The sequence below is a fragment of the Marmota flaviventris genome, chromosome 2 (assembly GCF_047511675.1).
Source record: "Marmota flaviventris isolate mMarFla1 chromosome 2, mMarFla1.hap1, whole genome shotgun sequence".
Taxonomy (NCBI): Eukaryota; Metazoa; Chordata; class Mammalia; order Rodentia; family Sciuridae; genus Marmota; species Marmota flaviventris.
The window spans coordinates 15,320,697-15,340,524 of record NC_092499.1 but is presented as its reverse complement, the minus strand read 5'-3'; the positions used below and the strand labels follow the sequence as shown (position 1 = coordinate 15,340,524).

Below are 19,828 nucleotides of genomic sequence, written 5' to 3'. Positions count from 1 at the left end.
AAAGTTGGGGGAAAAGCGATTGGAATTAAGTGGACTATGATCCTTGCATTGTTTAGGAGGAGAGATAAGATATTAGTTAACTTTGGTTTTGATACCTATGCACGCTAAATTTTGAGAGAACCACTAAAAGTATCCTAGTTCAAGCAGGGCGCAGTGGTGCACACCTGTAATCTCAGTGGCTTGGGAAACTGAGGCAGGAGGATGGTGAAATCAAAGCCAGCCTCAGGAATTTAGGGAGGCCCTAAGCAATTTAGCAAGACCCTGTCTCAAAAAAAAAAAAGGCTGTGATATAAGTACCAGAAATACTATAGGATTTTTGACTGTTGACAATATTAATTAGTGAGTGTGTATTGCACTGAATAGTGAATGATTATAAGCAATGTGCCAATCATGTAATGTGAACTGCAGAACTTAGACTTAAGTTAGTGATGTAACAGTCTACACCTGGGTCGTAACCAGGTACTCCCCAGACCTCACCCAGTTATCAGCTGCAGCCACAACTGAACTAGGACTTAAAAACCCAGACTTCTGGGGGCCAGTAGGACCTGGACAGAAAGGCTGAGACCTCCATCGCTGTCATCTCCCTGCATCAGACTCCTTGGCCAGAATCAAGTTCCAGCAGCCTGAACTGAGTTCCAGCGACCTGGACTTAAAACACAGGTGACCCTCGGTGTAGATTCAGTTAGGACTTAGAATTAGGATGTATGTCTGAAGTATGATGAGCATTGATAAAATGGATTTGATTGAATGTAACTGCGCATCAGACTGAGTTATAGAAACTGCTCGTGACAGTCTGGGATGTTGCTCACTGGTTAAGCAGCCCTGGGTTCAATCCCTGGTACCAAACAAACAAACCAAGCAATCAGAGTGTAAAAATTCCAAACTTCTAGAGAAAAATATATAAAATCAGGGGAAAAAAACTTAATTTAAAAGGAAGCAAGAAATGAGAGTAAAAGAAACACAGGAGAGGCAGGAAAATGAAACCAAGAAAAAAATGAGACAAAGAAATAAATTGGGGGCTGGGGTTGTGGCTCCATGGTAGAGGGCTTCCTCACATGTGTGAGGCCCTGGGTTCGATCCTCAGCACCACATATAAATAAATAAATAAAATAGAGATATTGTGTCCATCTACAACTAAAAATATATACAAAAAAAGAAATAAATTGGAATATATTTGTAATTACAGTAAGTGTCAAAAAAATGACACTTCACTATTTTAGTTGGGGGATTTAACATGCCCCTCTCAGTTTAAAAAAAAAAAAAAAAAGGATCAAGCAAAGAATCAATAAAGTAGAGAAGAGTTAAAGAGGTCCTGGGGATGTTGGTAAAGAAAAGGGAAGCAAAGCCAGGCACAGTAGCACATGACAGTAGTCCCAGAGACTTGGGAGGCTGAGGTGGGAGGATTTCAAGTTCCAGGCCAACAATTTAAAAAGACCCTGCCACAAAATAAAAAGGGTTGGGGGTAAAGCTCAGTAGTAGTGGGCTCAATCCCTAGTACTGTAAAAATTTAAAAGAAAATGTTTTTTAAATGAGAAGAAAGAGAAAAAGGAAGCAAACATACAAAGTAATATTAGGAACAGAAAATGAATTGTGATGGTACTGAGATTAATGTCAATATAGGCTATTATCAATAATCATAATGTCCCCAAATGTTGAAACCGAGACAAAGTAAATTCTTAGAAATGTATAAATTGCTCTGATGGAGTCAAAGAGAAAGAGAACACCAGATAGTCTTAATGTAAAAGAAATAGGATCAATTCAGTTTTAAAAAGCAAAGCTTTCTTAAAGAAAACTCCCATCCAGAAGGGCATGGTGGCCCACGCCTGTGATCTCAGAGGCTGAGGCAGGAAGATCTCAATTTCAAGACCAGCCTCAGTAACTTAGCAAGGCCCTAAACAAATTAGCAAGACCCTGTCTCAAATTTTAAAATCATCATCATCATCATCATCATCATCGGGTTGGGAATGCACCTCTGGGTTCAATTCCTTGTACCAAAAAAAAAAAAAGCAAACAAACAAACAACAACTAACACCAGTTCTGGATAAACAAACTGCTATCAAGCATTCTCAGGAACACATAATTCTAGTCTTTTACAAACTACTACAGAAAGTGGAAAAAGATAACTCTTTGAGTTATTTTGGAGGTTAGAATAACATTGATACCAAAACATGTTAAGAGAAATATAAGACTTCTTACCCATGATCATAGATGCAAAACTCCTAAGAATTATTGTTTAAGCAAAAAGAAATGTATAGAAAAGATAACATCATAAAACTAAGTTATTTCAGAAATGTAAGGTTAGCTTAACATTTTAAAAATTGATTAATGTAATTCACCATATTAAAGGAAAAGGTCATATAGATAGCTCAATAAATAGAGAAAAATAATTTTATATAATTTGACATCCGCTAAAGATTTAGAAAATAACATATAGAAAAGTGAGAGATTTAAAAAAAAAAAAAACTTACTGGACCTGACAAGGGGCTTCTACACAACACCTTGACAATATGACACTTTAGAGTGCAACAGTAGGACCTTTTGTGACACGGGGACCTTCAATCACTACTTCTCTTCAGTGTGATCGAAGAGGGTCTAGCCGGTGCAGTAAGGAAAGAAAAAGAAATAACTGACATAAGGATTGGCAAAAAAAAAAAAAAAAAAATGCCATCTTTTGCAAATGATATGATTATCCACATAAAAAATCCAAAAGAATTTACAAAAACATAATAAGGTTGATAAAAGCCTCAGGATACAAGAATAATATACAAAATCAATTCCACCAATTCCACTTCTTGAACATATGCATAACCTTTGACAAAACAATTAGTTCTATGCTAGGTACATACCTAGCAGTGTTCACTAAAAACATATAGCATGTGTTCACTAAAAAAACATATCCGTGAAAATTCAAAACCAGCACTCTTAATTGTATAAACTATAGGAGAGGGCAACGAATTATTGCTACATGCAACAACCGGTCCTGTATGAATTCTCAGAAACATAATTGGTGTGTAGGAGAAAAAACACACAAAGATAATACACTATATGATTACTTCCATATAAAGTTCACACACAGGCAAAACCTGCTTATGATGTTCAAAGTTAGGAGAGTAATGGCCGTGCAGAGGACAGGGACTTTGGAGGCAGAAGAGGGATGCTTTGGGTACAGTGATACTTTACTTATTGATCTAGGTTCTGGTCGCACGGGTATGTTCACTTTTAAAAAAATCATCAAGCTTTAGATTTGTCCTCATTTTGTATATGTAATTCAATAAAAATAAGTTTCCCTTGATCAAGTAAATATCTATATATCTATCAAGAAGCTGCTATATAGATACAGATGAAACTGTGGGCTAGATACAAGCATACATACTATATATATATATGATATTTATGTATGTAATGTGTGTAAGATATTTTTTGTGTGTGCATGTTTGTATCTATATGTAATATAAAAAATAACTTTATACCGGCTTCATATGATAAACAAATAAACAGTTCTGGGTGAATCAAGGCTGAAATATGACAGGTAAACAGGTATTCCACAAATGAAGAAATATGTATGTCATATTAGTCTATTTTCTATTCCTATAACAAAATAACTGAAGTTAAGTACCTTATAAAAGAAAAGAGGTTTATTTAGCTTGTATTTTAGGGGGGCTAATATCCATAATTGGGCAGCCTCAACTGTTCAGCTCCTGGTAAGGATCCCCTGGGCTGCATCATAATATGGCAGATGACATGGCAGAAGCACATGAGAGAGGAAGAGATCTCATGGTGGAACAAGAAGCCAGGGAGGGACCAAGGTGCCATATTTGCTCTTTTATAACAATTTCCTTTAGTCTCACTCCACAAGATCAGGACTAATCCTTCCCAAGAGCAAAGGCCTTCCACTAGGCCCTGCCTCTCACCACCTTTCTCACCACCACCTGGGGACACACCCAAACCCTGTGCAACCATGGTCATGACCAATGACCATGAAGAGACGTTCCCTCTTGTTAACCAGGAGAATTAAAACGACAATGGATTATTTTATACTTAATTGGGAAAAATTCTCAAGTCTGACAATAAGGACAGTTAGAATATAAAACAACGGAGATACTCATTTACCATTGGTTGGAATATAACTGTTCACTTTTTTAAAAAAAAAATTTTTAGCTGTTGATGAACCTTTATTTTATTCATGTATTTATATATGGTACCTCACACATGCTCAGCAAGTGCTCTACCACGAGCCACACCCCCAGCCCAACTGTATACTTTTGATGCTGGGGAGCAGCCGGCCTGCACCAGGGTCTGCTGTGGCCAGAGGAGGGTGTGAAAAGATCGCCTGACCAGTGGCTTGATGGACAGTGGGGCTCACCCTCAAACTGCTGACCAAGGGTACTGGGCTGGGGGACACCTGGGCAAGAAGAGTAGCACCTGGTACAGCCAAGAGGATGACCAGACAAGTTTTTGTTTGTTTGTTTTTGTTTTACAAACTGTGAGTCATGTATTTCATCCTAACCAGTGTTTTCTTCATTAACCAAGACTAATGGAATACTAAACTAAGGGTAGCAAGAATAACATCTTGTGAAACCTCTGTTTCAACTATATTTTATTGTATAAAAGCTTTTGCTTCACTGTGGTAGGGACTTTCTCAGAACAAAGGAAAGATAACAGGGCACCATCAGTGTGCACCTCCCACAGCTCTGTTGTAACAGGGTTGCAACTGTATACTACAGACACAGAATGCCCAATCAGAAGATGCACTGAGTTTTGCAGGAGACAAAGAGCAGGCAAGGAAGGAGTAACTACCAGGAGTAGAGGAGGTATCGCCTCCTGCTCAAGGGCACTCAGTCTTCCGATACAAACCTGCTGGGCCAGTGCTGGCACTGATAAATGCTGCTTCCTGCTGAATGCCCAGGTGCCCTGTCTCTGTGAGAGAATCCCACATCATCAGACCACCTGTATACAAGTGTACCTGCAGGCTAACTAGAATCTCATCAACAATGTGTCTACATCTCTCTGCAGGTCTTTGAAAAACCACTGCTAGACTGGGTGTTAGAAAATCACAGCCCTCACCCACTGGGCAGCTGAAATTGCAGCGCGCTGGAGAGCAGAGGCCATCCCACCTCAGGATCAGGAGCTCACTCACCTCCAAAAGAAACCAAAAGAAGGGCGAGCTCACCGTCCTTTCCAGAACTCCATCAAAGCAAAACCTGGGGGCAGGTGAGTGGGGGAACTGACATTAGGCCATGGTACTGCCCTCTCAGAGACTGAGACTATTTGGATTATCAGGTCCAACTAGTGGTTAAATAGGTGTGATCAACAGCTGTCCCTCTTGGTGATCAAGAGGGGGCTGCTGGGGAGGAAGTTTGGCAGCAGACAAAATGAACCAAAGGCATGTTCTCTGCACCCAGAGTTTTTAAGTGGGCAAAATTGGCAACTCTGTGTCACAGAAACAAACAAAAAGGGGGGGGGGGAGCGGTGGTCACAGCCAGGGAAAAAACATGCAAGGTGCAGGACAGCTGGAAGGACAAGACAAGGCAAGTTCAGGGACGAAGGGATCCTATCAGATCCTGGGCAGGATGGGTGGGGTCAGATTATTCAAGGACTTGAAAGTTAGGCAGAGGAGGTCAGAGTTGGTAAGATGGGCATCAGGGAGCCACCCTAGGTCCTTAGTAAACAAAAGAGATAATGATATTCACAATATAACAAGAAAAACAGCTCCATGATTTGAGTTGAAACTATGTGCCAGGCTCTGTACCGAGTGCTTTTCAGGGGCCTGTTTTAGCCTCCACAATAATCATTTTAGGATTCCCACATTATTGAGTTTTATTTCCATATTAGGTGTGGAAACGACACCTAAGGCTTGAGTCTCAGGTTATGTAGTTGGCCTAAAGTCACACTGTTGGAAGGGGCAGAGACAAAGTTTGAAAACAGGAAGTCCAGTGTCAAAGCCCGCACTTTGAGAGGAGGGTAGGGGCAGAAGTCTTCAGGAGTGAAGGACGGAAAGTAGCTGGGGGGACAGGCCCCTGAGGTCATGTGCAGCATTCCTGGGGGAAGCATCAGAACTGGAGATGAGTATGGGGGGCACTTTAAGAAAGCAGCATGGGGTCCCGGGGGTGAACTAGATGCATGTGGGGTGAAAGGAATGGCTGTCCAAGCTCCTAACCTGGGAAACCAGGAGGATGGTTGGAACAGAGAGGGAAGGAGCGCCCTCACCAAAGACTTCTGCTGAAAGGTCTAGGCTCTAGGTCATCTCTTGTCCCCATTCTTCAGACTAAAAGAAAAAAACAAAACAAAAACACGGCTCTTTCAGGTCTTTCCTTCATTCATTTTGAAGATCAAAGAACTATTAAAAGTGAGTATTTTTCTGGAACATCTACACTTCCAAGGTCATGGAAGGAGCTCAGGAATATGCAGTGGGAGTAGAAGCACCCAGACCCTGGCCTTTCCCTTGCAGGCCATCTCCTCTCAGCCCATGGTAGCCAGGCCTCCAGCAGCCTACAACCGCACAGGGCGCAGAGGCACCCAGCCCCTTCTCAGATGAAGCCTGCCCCCAGCTCGCATGTAGACCTTAAGTGGTGGGATCAGCACCCTTGAGAGTGGTCCTGCACCGGTGACCGAGGGCATTGTCCCCACAGGCTCTCTGCCCAAAGTGATCTCTGCCTCGCCTCCTACTGTGTCCCCCACCTGGTGTCTTCCTGGGATCGATCCCAAAGTAAACTACCCACTCACCAATGCTCCTTACAATAGGCACAAAACCTCCAAGAAGGATCCCAGAAGGGACATCCCCGTATCAGCTTAGAATATGAACTTCAAAAAGAGTCACAGGTGTGGACATTTCCAGTTAATAACCTGTTACAGAGCAGGTGGAATACTGTCTGCCAGTGATTTCTTCATCCTTTATCCCTATTCAAAGGCATAATTCCTGGTATGCAGTAGCTGCTCAATAAATGCTCACTGAATAAATGTGTGGGTAATTTTCCTGAATTTATACATGTCTTTAGCCCTTGTCAATTCTTTTGACTTCATGCATGTGAATGTGTGAACTCAGACCTAAGAAATATGAGTGAGTTTCATCAAGTTCTGATCATCCGCCTGACCTCTTCGAGGGAATTAGAAAGCACCAGGCACATACTTCTCTGGGTATGTGTACATCTGCTGCACCTAGAAATCCTTAATGCTGGTCACTTCTGGGATATAAAGGGGACAGTCACTCTGAGCCCAATCTCCACACTGCTATTTTACTACAATCTCCTAATAGAGGAGATAATGTGAGTAGATTTGATGATACTCAAATAGCATCTCTGTGTTATTCTACTCAACACTCAAAATCCTTCCTGTTTCACCTGGTCAACCGCATACTAGGCACGGTGGGATGCTCAGCAGACGATTTAACTTGTAATCCCCCCTCCCCCCCACCAGTCCGCCTACAAGCAGAGCTCTCTGTTCAGATGACAGAGTCAAACTGACCTCCCCAGCCTGGTCCCTAGGAGCCTACATGGTATCTGTATGACTTAGGAGGGGGTGGTCCCAGGACAAGGTACTAGACATCCTGCAGGTGGCTTAAACCAGTTTTTTTTTTTTTTTTTTAATGTGAAAGGGAGGAGATGCTATTGTCTTTGTACCCCTGAATGTGCTGAGCAGTTCATATCAATTATACAAGTGAGTGTTGTCTAGGAAATCTGTTTTTGTGGGTTAGAGATGCCACCAACAGTTAGACTGAGTATGATACTTTGTAATTCAGAAAAATTGTATCCTGTGGTTAAAACTTTTTGTTTACTGAGTAAGTGAATATGCTCAGGGGTTGAAGAAGGAAAATCTAAAAGATACAGATGAATGAAAAATAATCACTGACAAGGGACCTAAAAAGTCCCTCCCATCACTAATGGTCAGATTCAGGAACTGAAAAAGCTAAGAATCAAATTCTTACCAGAATCATAGCAAATATTTCCCATGCCACCCCCAGAGGGAGACCACTTCAAATGTGGAAGGGTATGCCATCAACCCTGGAACAGAAATGGTCAGAGAAACAGTGGTGAGGTCAACAGTGGGGCAGGGAATCTGGAGGTGGGGCTCAGGATGAGGACTAATTGGGATACCAAAGAATGTGTGGCTCTAGGAACGTGGTTGCTTCAGCTTCTTCATCTGCACAAGGGGACACCAATGCCTATTAAAATTATCATAGTAGTAGTGCATTAATACTAGGTCACTATGAGAATCAAACACAATAATATAGGGCGTCACACCAGACACACCAAAGCCCCTTCCCCATGTAATGTGACTTTTCTCTATGACCCGAGATTGCCAAACTCACTCAAAGCAACTTCTTTCTTTTTCTACAGGTTAAATCTAGTCACAAGAAACACCAGGATGGTCTTGATTTAGAGACATTTATTAACCAGTCATTACAGAGTAATTGATTTCATCTTAAAGGCTGCAAAAGTATTGGGCAAGGAATCTCTTAGGTTATCTCAAATCAAACCTTGTATCATATTCGAAACTCCCCTCTGCACAAAGGGCTTGCTGCTGTCTGAATCTTTGCAGTTGCAAAGGTACTGAGCACACACTGTCACGTGTGGGGAAGTCCTGCACTGACAACCTCAGCAATGTCCTGGCAACTGGCACACATCCTTTATTTCAAAAAGAAAGCCCCCAAGGACACAGGAGGGCAATGCCCCCTCCCAAGGAGGCGCTGCTCTGTCATGACCTTGGGTGGGTTCCTCTGGTTTTCTCTGGCTGTACACACTCCTTCTTCTTTGAAATGCAGGTGGGAGGAGAATGAGATAGAGTTAACCAGCCTAACCATGAAAAGCTTTATTCAATACGATTCCATGAACAAAAGTTATCCAACATCATTTTTACCCACGACCACCGGACGACTATTTTATGCTTATACCAGTTTCATCTTTGTAGAGAAAATACTTTCTTTAAAAAATGTTGGAAGCTCTGTGGTTTCCTGGAACACTGGTTCTTTTAACCATGATCTCTAACCCCACGCAGGTCGAAAGAACATGGCAAACACAAAAGAAGCACTAAGAGAAGGTGAAGAGGGACCGTCCTTCCTACCTTTTCTATCCATTTTTCTACTTCCATAGACTCCCCAATAGTGCAGCCCCCAAGAATCAGTGCAGGGAGATGTACAGTGTCTCTAAGAAGCAAAACCTGATTGCATACAGTTTGCCTGAAGTCTCTGTTGATTTCTTCTTCCCTCCCAGCCGGTGCATATGAGAATCAAGCAGTTAGGAAAATCACAGGTGGAACTCAAGGGGATTCCCCCATCCACAGCCCCTAGAAACCTGGTAGCCTCTGGGATGGAAAGGGGACAACTGAGCTCAATCTCCATGCTGCTATTTCAGTTCAATCTCTTAATAGATGAGATAATGTGGGTATATTTGATGATATTCAAATATCATCTGTGTGTTATCATTTGACTCAACACTCAAAACACTACGGAGTCTGCCAAGCAGATTTATATAGCTTGGCAAACTTTCATTTCATGAATGACACTTAATATGAAATTATTTTCACTGACTAATAGAATAACAGTCATGAACAGATCCTGAGGTGATAATAGATGGTACCCCTGCCTTCCAGGAAAATTACAACCATCTCAGGCATTTCCACATGATGTTCCTCTAACTTATAAAAAAAGGGGTCCCTGGTTTATAAGGAACCTCTACAAATACCTTTCTGCCTTCTCTCATCACGGACTTGGCCAGGGCTTTTCATACCTGTGGCCCAGTCCATACCTTTTCTATTTGCTTGTGGGCTTCTTTCAGTTTATCTTATCAACTACCTTCTTCCTGCCCACTCTGAGCCCAGGTCCTCTGAAAATGTCAAGGCAAACTTCTCTCTTTAGCTAAGAGAGTACAGGGCTCTGTAAGCAGCTCCCTCGGGCCTTCTTTAAAGAATATCTGGGCACTTTAAAGGCAGTGCTTTCCAACTGTGTTGGCAGGGGTTCTACAAGTTCTAGGGTGAGCTCCGGGCACACCCCAGGGGCGACTGCAGGCTTTCGGCTCAGGGTTTCCCCAGAGTCACTCTGTTTTTATTCAATTCCTATATTAGAGTCTTACATAAGATTCCACTTGGTGCTAAATATAAAACAAAAATGATGTCTATACAAATGTGTGAAAAACATTGCAGTAACTGGTTCTCTCTCCCTTGGGCTCTCTGAACCTCCCCCACCAGACTGTTCCCTGCAAATGGAGGTATACACACATTTCTTTAAAGAAGTTTACCTTTTATAGCCCTTTCCAAAATGTGAAACATACATAAATTGAAACAATTAAATATCCTTATTTCTAACATGCCTCAAATAATTCAGATTTGGACACAGTAAATGCCTTCAAAGTTAAAATGTGTTGTACTCTAAACTGGGTTTGGTCTATTCTAACCCAACTTTGACTCTTGCCATCTGCAAGGTTAGCATATAACTGTTATGTATTTTTGACAGACATTTTTCTTATTGGCAAAGAAAAGAATGAAGCTGCCTCCCTCCCTTTACTTCTCCACATTAATCCAAACTCAAGACTGGCACTTAGTTGGGATTCTAGAATAATTCTTAAAAATTTAGCATAGCCATAATAAAAACACCAGCTTCAGTGAGTAGTAACTAGCTGACAACTAAAAATGAACTGGAATTTTATTGACCATCTTGCTAATATGCATTGGTAAAATAAGTTGTACATGGTAGTATAATAATCAATTTTTCTTTTTTTATATATAGCGATCAATTGTTCTAATTCCAAAGTCAAAAAGAAATACAGAAATGCCAAAGATTCAAAGTGAATTAACTGTACTCCCAGAAGTCCCTTTAGAAATGAAATGTTCTGATAAAACTATTTGACAGACAATGGAGAATGAAGGTAAATTCTGGAAACCAAGAAATCCAATTCATTTCCTTCAGTTTGTAAAAACAAGCAACTGACCCGTTTCCTGCCAATGAACATACTTGCAGAGAAGAAAGCTCCCTACCGGAAATCCTTTGCTAAAAGAGACCAGTTGTGCCATTAAATCTAACCTTCCTCACTGAGTCCTAACGAGTTAAATATTTGATAATGTAAGATCATGAAATAGACACTGAATCACCCAAATGATGCTATGCTGCTTCTGAGCTCTCTGTTTCCTACAACCCTAATGCAGGTTATGAAATGAACATTAAAATATAGTTAGGAATCTTTCTATCTCATCCCTCCCCCCATACAATTTGTTAATGAAAACAAGGGAAAGTTGATGCTCTTGAGATCAAACTGTTAATTGAATAAGTCTTAAAACTGACACTTTTCAATTAAGACAAATACAAGGCTATGAATTATCATGTTGAAAAGAAGATATTTCTAAATGAATATCAAGAACTTAAAATGTAAAGATGGCCATTGACAAGATCAGGAAAATATAACAAACACATTTGATTTATATTCACAAGGTTTGATGACGACCCTTAGTCAAAACTTAGGTTATTTTTCAGTTAGCAAAATAAATGAGTGGGGGTGAGGTCGTCCAAATTTTTCTCCTTTCTTTATTTTTCTCACTGTTACCAAGATAGTGAAATAGTTGCAACTATTATTTTAGGACCCTCTAAATTATCCTAAAAATTAAAGCACTTTTCTCCATCCACCAAAGAGGAAAGTAGTCTAAATCAACTGAATACTAATATTTGCAGTTTTGAAACAGTATTCCATTTAGGAGTTTTTCCTTTCCTACCAAGAACACCCTCCCTCACACTTTTCTGGAGCACTGGACAGTCTGACTGTTTCCCCTGCATGCCGCCTCATAACAGGGGCCCCAAATACCACAGTTCTTTAAGCTCAATTGCTTCAGTTCAACTTTGAACCCTCTTGCAAACAGAAAAGCTCCATTATACCTTCCCCAGATGACTCTTCATCTACAGGTAACATTCTAGTCTTTGCAGCTTTCAAGAGTTTGGGGATTTTTTTTTTTCTTTTTCTTTTTTTGTGCTAGCAGTTAGACATACAATTCAGTTTCAATCCAAAATTAAAAGCACAAAATACATTCTTCTGAGCCTTCCCTTTGCACAACTCAAGAGGTAGCAAAATGCTAAGTAAGCATAAGTGCTCATCCTGGCTCTCAGGCTTTTTCCTGAACTATTTTCAATAAAAATACAGTTATGAAATCCAGGAGACTGCATTTTTGGTTGTTGTTGTAAAATGACCTTGATTTGACAGGCAGGATCTCAGGTTTCAACAGATGCTGTGGGAAAGCTTACAGAAGCCAGCGTGTTCTCCAGGCATCTGTGATGACATGCAGGGTGGTTTTTTTTTTTTTTTTTTTTTTTTTAAGTGGTGGTCATGGTAGTGGATGTATATGTAGTGGTGGGGGGTGGGGTTACTCTTCTCAGTTTCCATAACAACCATGTCTCCACTCATGGGTTATTAGATACCATCCACTTCCTGTGTCTAAATTTTTAAACCAATCAGAAAAGTGTTTATACATTTAACAACTTCTGGGAGGGCGCTTCTTTAATGAGGCACTTTAAGGCTAAATGAAGACATCCACAGGCTTATATAGTCATCTTACAGAGGCAACATTTCACAGTGTTTACTAATTCATAGCCTTATATGCCGAAGAATAGCCTTTTCCATGGATATGAAATGCATTCTCCTCAAAGCAGATGCCACAATTTCTTATCACAGTGTACAAGCTGATTTTGATGGTGAGCTCTTCATTGTCTTTTTCTTTCACTGTCACAAGACTTAGATTTAGTGCGTGAAACATGCAAACGCAAAAGGCACTTAAATTATCAAAGTAATGATACAGTTAGGCATCCATCTGCTGATTTTGCTATTTAAATACTCTGATCCAAGAACGGTTCGGAAAAATTAATTCTAAGTTGGACAACTTTGCATTCTACAACTTGGAAGCAGAAATCATTGAGAATGTCTTGTAAAGTGATACATCTATCAATGGAAGCTAGTAGCTGAGGTCTGCAAAGAAATTTGTCACCAAAATGGCCTACTTTATCTGGATAGAAACAACAACCAAAAATTAAACATAAAGCTTTCTCGTGCAAACTGCAGCAGGATTTAAAAAAAAAAAAAAAATCTCGCAGAGACCCATGCACAAGAAGGCTCATCTGAAATTATGGCACGATTTTAAAAGAGGGTTTGGGGTGACTGTTTTCCTAAGTCTCAATCTAACTGACCAATCAGTGCAAGAGTTAGAGCGGGCTCCAGACATTGGTGCCGTCTTCAGAGCTCTGCACCCTCAGAGCTGCTCGCCCTGTCTAAGGCAGAGCTGGCGATCAATGAATAACCGGGAACAAAAGGAATATAACAGGATGTCTTTCTTAGCAAAGGGAATCGCTTTCCTTTTTCCTCAATGAGCCGGTCGCACCCTGCCTACGACAGCGCCACATGGGAGCTTCCACCAGACCAGTCCTTTGGATGAGGCACATTTTGCATTTGCAATCATGTGTCCCAACTGCTAGCAAATGTGTCACCTTAAGCACAGCCTGTGACGGAGGGCTCCCCGAGCCCAACCAATTGGAACTAATAAATTAAATAAATTAATAACCCCACGATTAAAAGCTCCGAGAAAGACCGTGCTTCCCTTTCCCAAATTTCACTCCCAGAGTATAAACAAAGCATGAAATATACAGTTTCTTCAGCCTCCTCGGCTGGCAATCGTGGTTTTTCCGCCTCAAAACAATGTTGCTCAAAAAAAAAAAAAAGAGAGAGAGAGAGAAATATTCTTGCTGCTTTCAACGGAAACTCTCATCTGTCTGTGTCACATCAGGATAAGCAGCTACAGTATTTGAACAGAGGTTTAAACTGCCCACAGATCTGACACTCTGTTTATAATTGATAGCAAAACAGTTGCGACAGCAAGGGCTGCAAACTGCCCCAGCCAAACTCCACATTTAACACGTTGGTCCCTTGAAAAACAAAAGTCATGCGGGGGACCCCACCAAAGCGGGCTTCCCCAGGAGTCATTAGCAGGATCACACCCATTAGACGGTGATTTTTATAAATATCCATTTGCCGGCGATTTTTTTTTTTAATTGTTAGGTTTTTTTTTTTCCAAAAACACCTACCTACAGATTCCAGAGAAACTTTTTTTTTCCTTTTTCTTTCTTTCTTTTCTTTTCTTTCTTTCTTTTTTTTTTTTTTTTAAATGAACTTACTTTTGAGACAAAACTAATGAAAATAAAGCAACTTGCCATCCCCCCGGCTCTTCCCCATCTGGGGCTGCAGGCTATAAATCCATCGGAAACTAGGTGCAAACACGGGGGCGGGCACCGTGGAACCAGCCCCGGCCCCGCGGCGGCCGGGGCGCGGGCTCCTCATGACAATGCTAAACCGCGGCGGGGACGCCGGCGGGGAGCGCGCCCCGCTTCCGTTACCTTCGATCGCCCGCCCCCCCGCCGCTCCTCGCGGCCGCATCGGGGGGCTGCGGCGGCGCTGCACTCGCGGGTGGTCCCGCCGCCGGGTCGCGCCGTCTCCCGGCCGAGCTGCAGCCGATCGCGGCCGGAACCCGGGCTCCAGCGCCCGGCGCCCGCCCGGGGTCGGCGGCGCGCTCCCACCCGGGCCCGGAGCCCTGCTGGGTCCTAGCGCGCGCCGCCGCCGCCCGCCCCGCGGCCCGGTCTGCAGCCCGCACGTACGGCCGGCAGCTCCGGAGCCCCGGGGAACCCCGCGAACCCCGCCCACCCTCCGGTCCCTCTCAGGAGCCGCCGCGGTCGGTCGGTGCTGAGGGACCGAGGGGCTCCAATCCTGGCCGAAGATGTTAAGTGACAGACGTGGGCTGCAGCCGAACTCGCGGAAGGCAGATGTTGGCGTCTGCAGCCCCAGTTGTAAAGCACCGAGGTTTGTCCCGGGCGCTTGGGATGTCGTGTGCGTTCACACCAGACAGGAGGCATTCCAGACGGGATCGATAAAGAAAGATTTCAGAAGTAAAATGCAAAAAAAGAGAGAAAGTTGAAAATTTGTGTGTTTAAAACCATGTTTTAAATAGTTTCCCAATATCCCCACCCCCACCCCCCTACCCCCGTTAACAGGTCCTTTTGCATGTTGCTTTCTCTTACTTTATAATATGCTATTTTAAATAACAAAGCCCCATATGGCTAAGCACATAGTCATTTGATTTTCAAAAGACCTCAAAAATTGCATCAAAATATGCACTCGTGTCTCTCCTAAGAAATCAACGAGAGAGAATTAATGGTGGCATATGGCGTGCCTCATAGAGAAAACTTAATTACAAATTAAAACAAATGCGAAAATTCACAAATTCCATAAACTGAAAGTAAATTATGATCCTAGATTGATACACAAATCAGCTCGTGTACAATTAGGAAGACCAAGTTCTTAGTTTCTTTTTCACAACAGGGGAGAGGCAGTTTGACACACATTCATATCAAATTCCCCTGGTTTGCCCCCAAAAGGGCTTCCAGCAACTTCTTGGCTCATTCATTTACTGCAGGCCACCTGGAAAGCAACTTTTCATCTGGTAAGTGCTCATTTAAGAGGACAATTCTGTTAGCTCTTAATTCAAAATAATAGTGCTTTGGTTTGAAAAGCCTGTTGGAAAGCCTTGGAGACTGGGAGTTTTCTTTCAGTCTGGTATCACCAAGTTTGAAGGTCACAATTCTGTAAAACTGCTCGTAGTAATGGCGCTGTGGTTTATACCAAAAAGAAAATCAAATATGTGCTTTCTGAGTTTTATTTTTGGAGCAGAAAAAAAAAAAAATCCCTTTGAAAAGTACTCTTGCCTTCACCCCTTCCAATTATAGCTAAATAAATGTAATGGAAGATTTTTAGTATTAATTAAACATCAAAGGCACCCCTTCTGCTGACTTATGTTGTACTATGTTACACTTGTAGATCTTCAAAGTACTGGAACATGCATCTCATGTGATCTTTACCACACCTCTGTGAGAAAACAGATATTATAATCCCCAATTTTCAAATGAGAAAATGGAGGTCTCAGAAGGTGAAGAGTCTTGTCCAGAATCACACAGCTGGTGAGCAGAGCAGCTGGAATCCCAACCTTGGCCTCTAGAACTTCCCACAGGCTTTTTCAAGTACATCAAGGCCTCCAGCTATTTCTCCTTAAGCGTTGTGGGGGATGAGGTATCCAAAACAACCCTGCAGGTAGGGTCCTTTAGTCATCCTTATCTGGAGCAGAGCAGAGATTTACAGCCTGGAAAAATGAGGCTAGTTGAATACATGTTGCTCTCTGCTAAAGGAGAAAGATGGCTGGTGAACCCTTCGCTGTTCAGATTTCTGTCCTGGGGTTATCTATCCAGGGTACCCTGGCAGACGGTGCAAGGCTACAGTCCCCGGGTACCTTTCTGCTGGCCCTCAGAGACTAAGACTGGGCCCCATTTTACACACAGAGGAGTGAGATTTTCTCTGTGGAAACTGGTTATCTACGTGCCCATACTGAAAGGCTTTCCAACGCCTGAAAAGTCAAGGTATTTCAGCTACAAGGCGGCCAACTGGGAAAACTCTGACCTCCCCATCCAGACCTGGTGACAGCTGGAGCCCACTGGGCCTCCAGGGAGTCCTCAGCCTCCTGCACCCATTGGAAAGCCACCAGCCAGTCTGTTTATGGCAGTTCACTTCCTCCTCCCCCCTGCCTAAAGGAAACCTTAACTTCTCTGTTGATGTGTCCCAACCCCCACAAACAAGCAGGTGGGGCTAGATGACATTTAACCAGAAAGATAGAAACATTTTACTCTGAAAAGTGATACATTCCTTTTTGTGTGTGGTTCATGAGGAAGGAACTGGACATGGCCCAGTCCGGAAAGATACATATGTGCAGCCCCTCCTGGGGAACTACTTAGAAGGCTTAATGCAAAACTTACTTGATGGGCTGGGGTATGGCAGAGAGGATGTCATGGCAGACGCAAGCGACTCACATCACCATCAGGAACCCGTGAGGGACTCCACTCACCAGCTACTAATTCATACTCCAAAGCTCAGTTGATAAAGTGCTTCCCTCACATGCACAAGGCCCTGGGTTCAATCCCTAACACAAAACAAAACAACAACAAAGAAACTATTTGATGAACTCCCAGGACCCCTTTGTTGAAAACCAGTGTGATTTATGGCCAGACCATTCATGTGGCCTTCAAATGTTGCAAATGCTGGGCCCAAACTCAGTACAGATAGGAGGTGATGAGATGCTGAGAAGAAGCCGGCTGGTGAGCAGTTCCTTAAAGTTAGAACACACCCGGAGAAGTACTGGGGAGAAAGCTGCTCATTCATTGGTTCATTCACCCAATTATGAAGATATCTGTTTTAGTCAGCTTTTATGCTGCTATGACTAAAAGACCTGACAAATGTAGGGGAGAAAAGTTTATTTGAGGGCGTCACAGTTTCAAGTCCACAGAAGGCCAGCTTCATTTCTTGGGGCTCAAGGTGGGGCTGAATATCATGGCGGGAGAGATGGCAGAGGGAAGCGACTCACATCACCATCAGGAACCCGTGAGGGACTCCACTCACCAGATACTAATACATACTCCAAAGCCACGCCCCAATTCCCACCTCCACCAGCCACACCCTACCACTTGGTTAGCACTAAGTAAATCCCTATCAGGGGATTAATTCACTGATTGGGTTAAGGCTCTTGTAACCCAATCATTTCTTCTTTCATTGTCTCACGCGTGAGCTTTTGGGGGACACCTCACATCCAAACCATAGCAACATCACCTTGAGCAAGGTACTATTGTAGGCCCTGGATATAAAATAGAGTGTCCTCAAAGCACCCCTTGAAGGAATCCATTGTGCCCCCGGAGGAGGTGACAGACAGCACACAGTGGATGGCCAGTGGTTTGAGTGCTGCAGTCAAAGCACATCACCGGTGCCTCATGCTCCGTGCCCACCGTCCCACTTCTGGACCAGTGGTCCTCTGAGCCATTCTTTGGAATCAATCTCAGCCCTGCCCTCTCCTCTCTGTGGCTGAAGCCTCCCTTTTGCAGACTGAGTTTCCCAGACTCCTGGGTCAGTTGACTGGTGGCAGGGTATGGCCAAGGAGGGGCACTGGGATGAGAGTGGAAAATGGCAAGAAGAGACAGGTCAGAGATTCTCTTCACCTCCCTGTTGCCTCTGATGACATCACTAGCTGCGTCTTCTAGTGGGCGACCCTAACCCTGGGCTCAGGTAATACTGCTGCTGCCTGTGATCTCTCCAGCTCAGAGTGATCTTTCTGCTGGGACCAGTCTCTGTGTACCTTTACAGTGATATATGCAAGAAAGAGAAGAAGCAAGTTCCCACTGGAGGGGACATCCCGAGCATGACAAAGGTACAGAGGGATGACCAAGTGAGGCAGGTCAGAGTGCTCCGTGGAGGTCAGCATGGCTGAGATGAAGGTCTCACACGAGGAAGTGCCGGGGATCCTGCCGGGGTGCAGGAAGGGCCCACATCCACCAGACTTGGAACTTGCTCATGATTTCCACAAGGCCAGCACTGTCAGCCCCCTCAAATGTACTCTCTCCAGTGTCTCTTGATCTTTCTGATCTTGCTCTATTCTAAAATTTCTTTAGTATACGTAGGAATTTTGTTATTCCTCGTCTATCACTACACACACCAATAGAAGTTCTGCAGAGCCAGGAATCTTTGCTTTGTTCAGCAATGGTTTATTAAAGTATAAAACAGGATAAGGGGCCAGGAATGTGGCTCAGTGGTAGAGCGTTTGCCCAGCATGCATGAAGCCCTGGGTACAATCCCTAGCACCACACACACAAAAAAAAATCAAATAAAAAAAAAAAGTATTGTGTCCATCTACAACTAAAAAAAATATTTTAAAAAATACATGATAGGTGCCCAATACATTTTTAAATGAATGAATAACGTTAGTAAGTAAAGTTAGTAAAAAAGTACAAAAAACTGTATACACACACGGGGCAGGGGGGAGAGATTGAGAGTAAGGATTTGGTGATTTGGTTGATACAATCATGGAGGCTGAGAAGTCCCAGGACTTGCAGTGGACAAGCTGGAGACCCAGCTGAGCTGAAGATCCAGGAAGAGCTGATGTTTCAATTCAAGTCTGAAGGCAAGAAAAACTGGCGCCCAGCTCAAGGCAGGCAGATGGGAGGAGTTCCCTCTTAGGGGAAGGGCAGCCTTTTGTTGTGTTCGGGTCAGTTGAAGTCTGGAAGGGGCCTACTCACATTAGGGGGGGTCAGTCTGATTTACTTAGTTTACCAATTCAAAATTAATTTCAGTAAGAAAAACCAAAACCCTCAAAGACAGAGTCAGAGCAATGTTAGACCAAATACGTGGCCACCTTGTTGCCCAGAACAGTTGACACATAAAATTAATGTCATAGTGTTATAAGGGACTGTGGGGTTTTGCAAGGATCATTCTAGGAACTCTTGGAAGACAATTTAATCTGTCATGATTTAGATGACAGGAGGCAGGGCCACCTAGAGGAGGTTATCATACACTGGTTCAAATGCAGACCTGAAGGAATCCATTGTGCCTTAAGAGGACCCTCCAGTGCCCCCGGAGGTGAAATGTGATGTTACGTACACCACAGTCAGACACAACTCCCAGAGAGGTCAGTCAGACGGGGCCACACTGGATGACTACCATAGGAAACAAGTGCTTCCCGGCCATCTTACCTGCTCAGTCGGAGCAAAGACCAATGTGTTGGCTCCCTGGCTCTCCTTTGGGGAATTTCTCAACCCACTTGATGTCCTGGTGTCTAGACAAAAGCAGGCATCTTATGGTGTGGTCACAGCTCTGGCCCTGGGGTGGTCGCCTGACCCCACACCCAGCCAATTGGAATCCCCTGGAATTCTCCAACAAGCCCGGGACGTGAGCCTCCTTCCCCTCTGGTTGCCAAGTTGCCAGCAGCCACATCCTCAGTTTGTGGGATC

General features: G+C 43.2%; 1 protein-coding gene across 5 annotated transcripts in view; it reads right to left on the bottom strand.

The window, feature by feature from the left end:
- Positions 1-14,483, bottom strand: part of Foxn3 (forkhead box N3) — a 392,487-nt gene extending 378,004 nt beyond the window's left edge. For all 5 annotated transcript variants that reach the window (XM_027931570.2, XM_071607611.1, XM_071607612.1 and 2 more), the window contains exon 1: positions 14,354-14,483. The gene's annotated coding sequence lies outside the window, so the exon portion shown is untranslated. The remainder of the gene's footprint in view (positions 1-14,353) is intronic.
- Between the last annotated feature and the right edge of the window lie 5,345 nt (positions 14,484-19,828).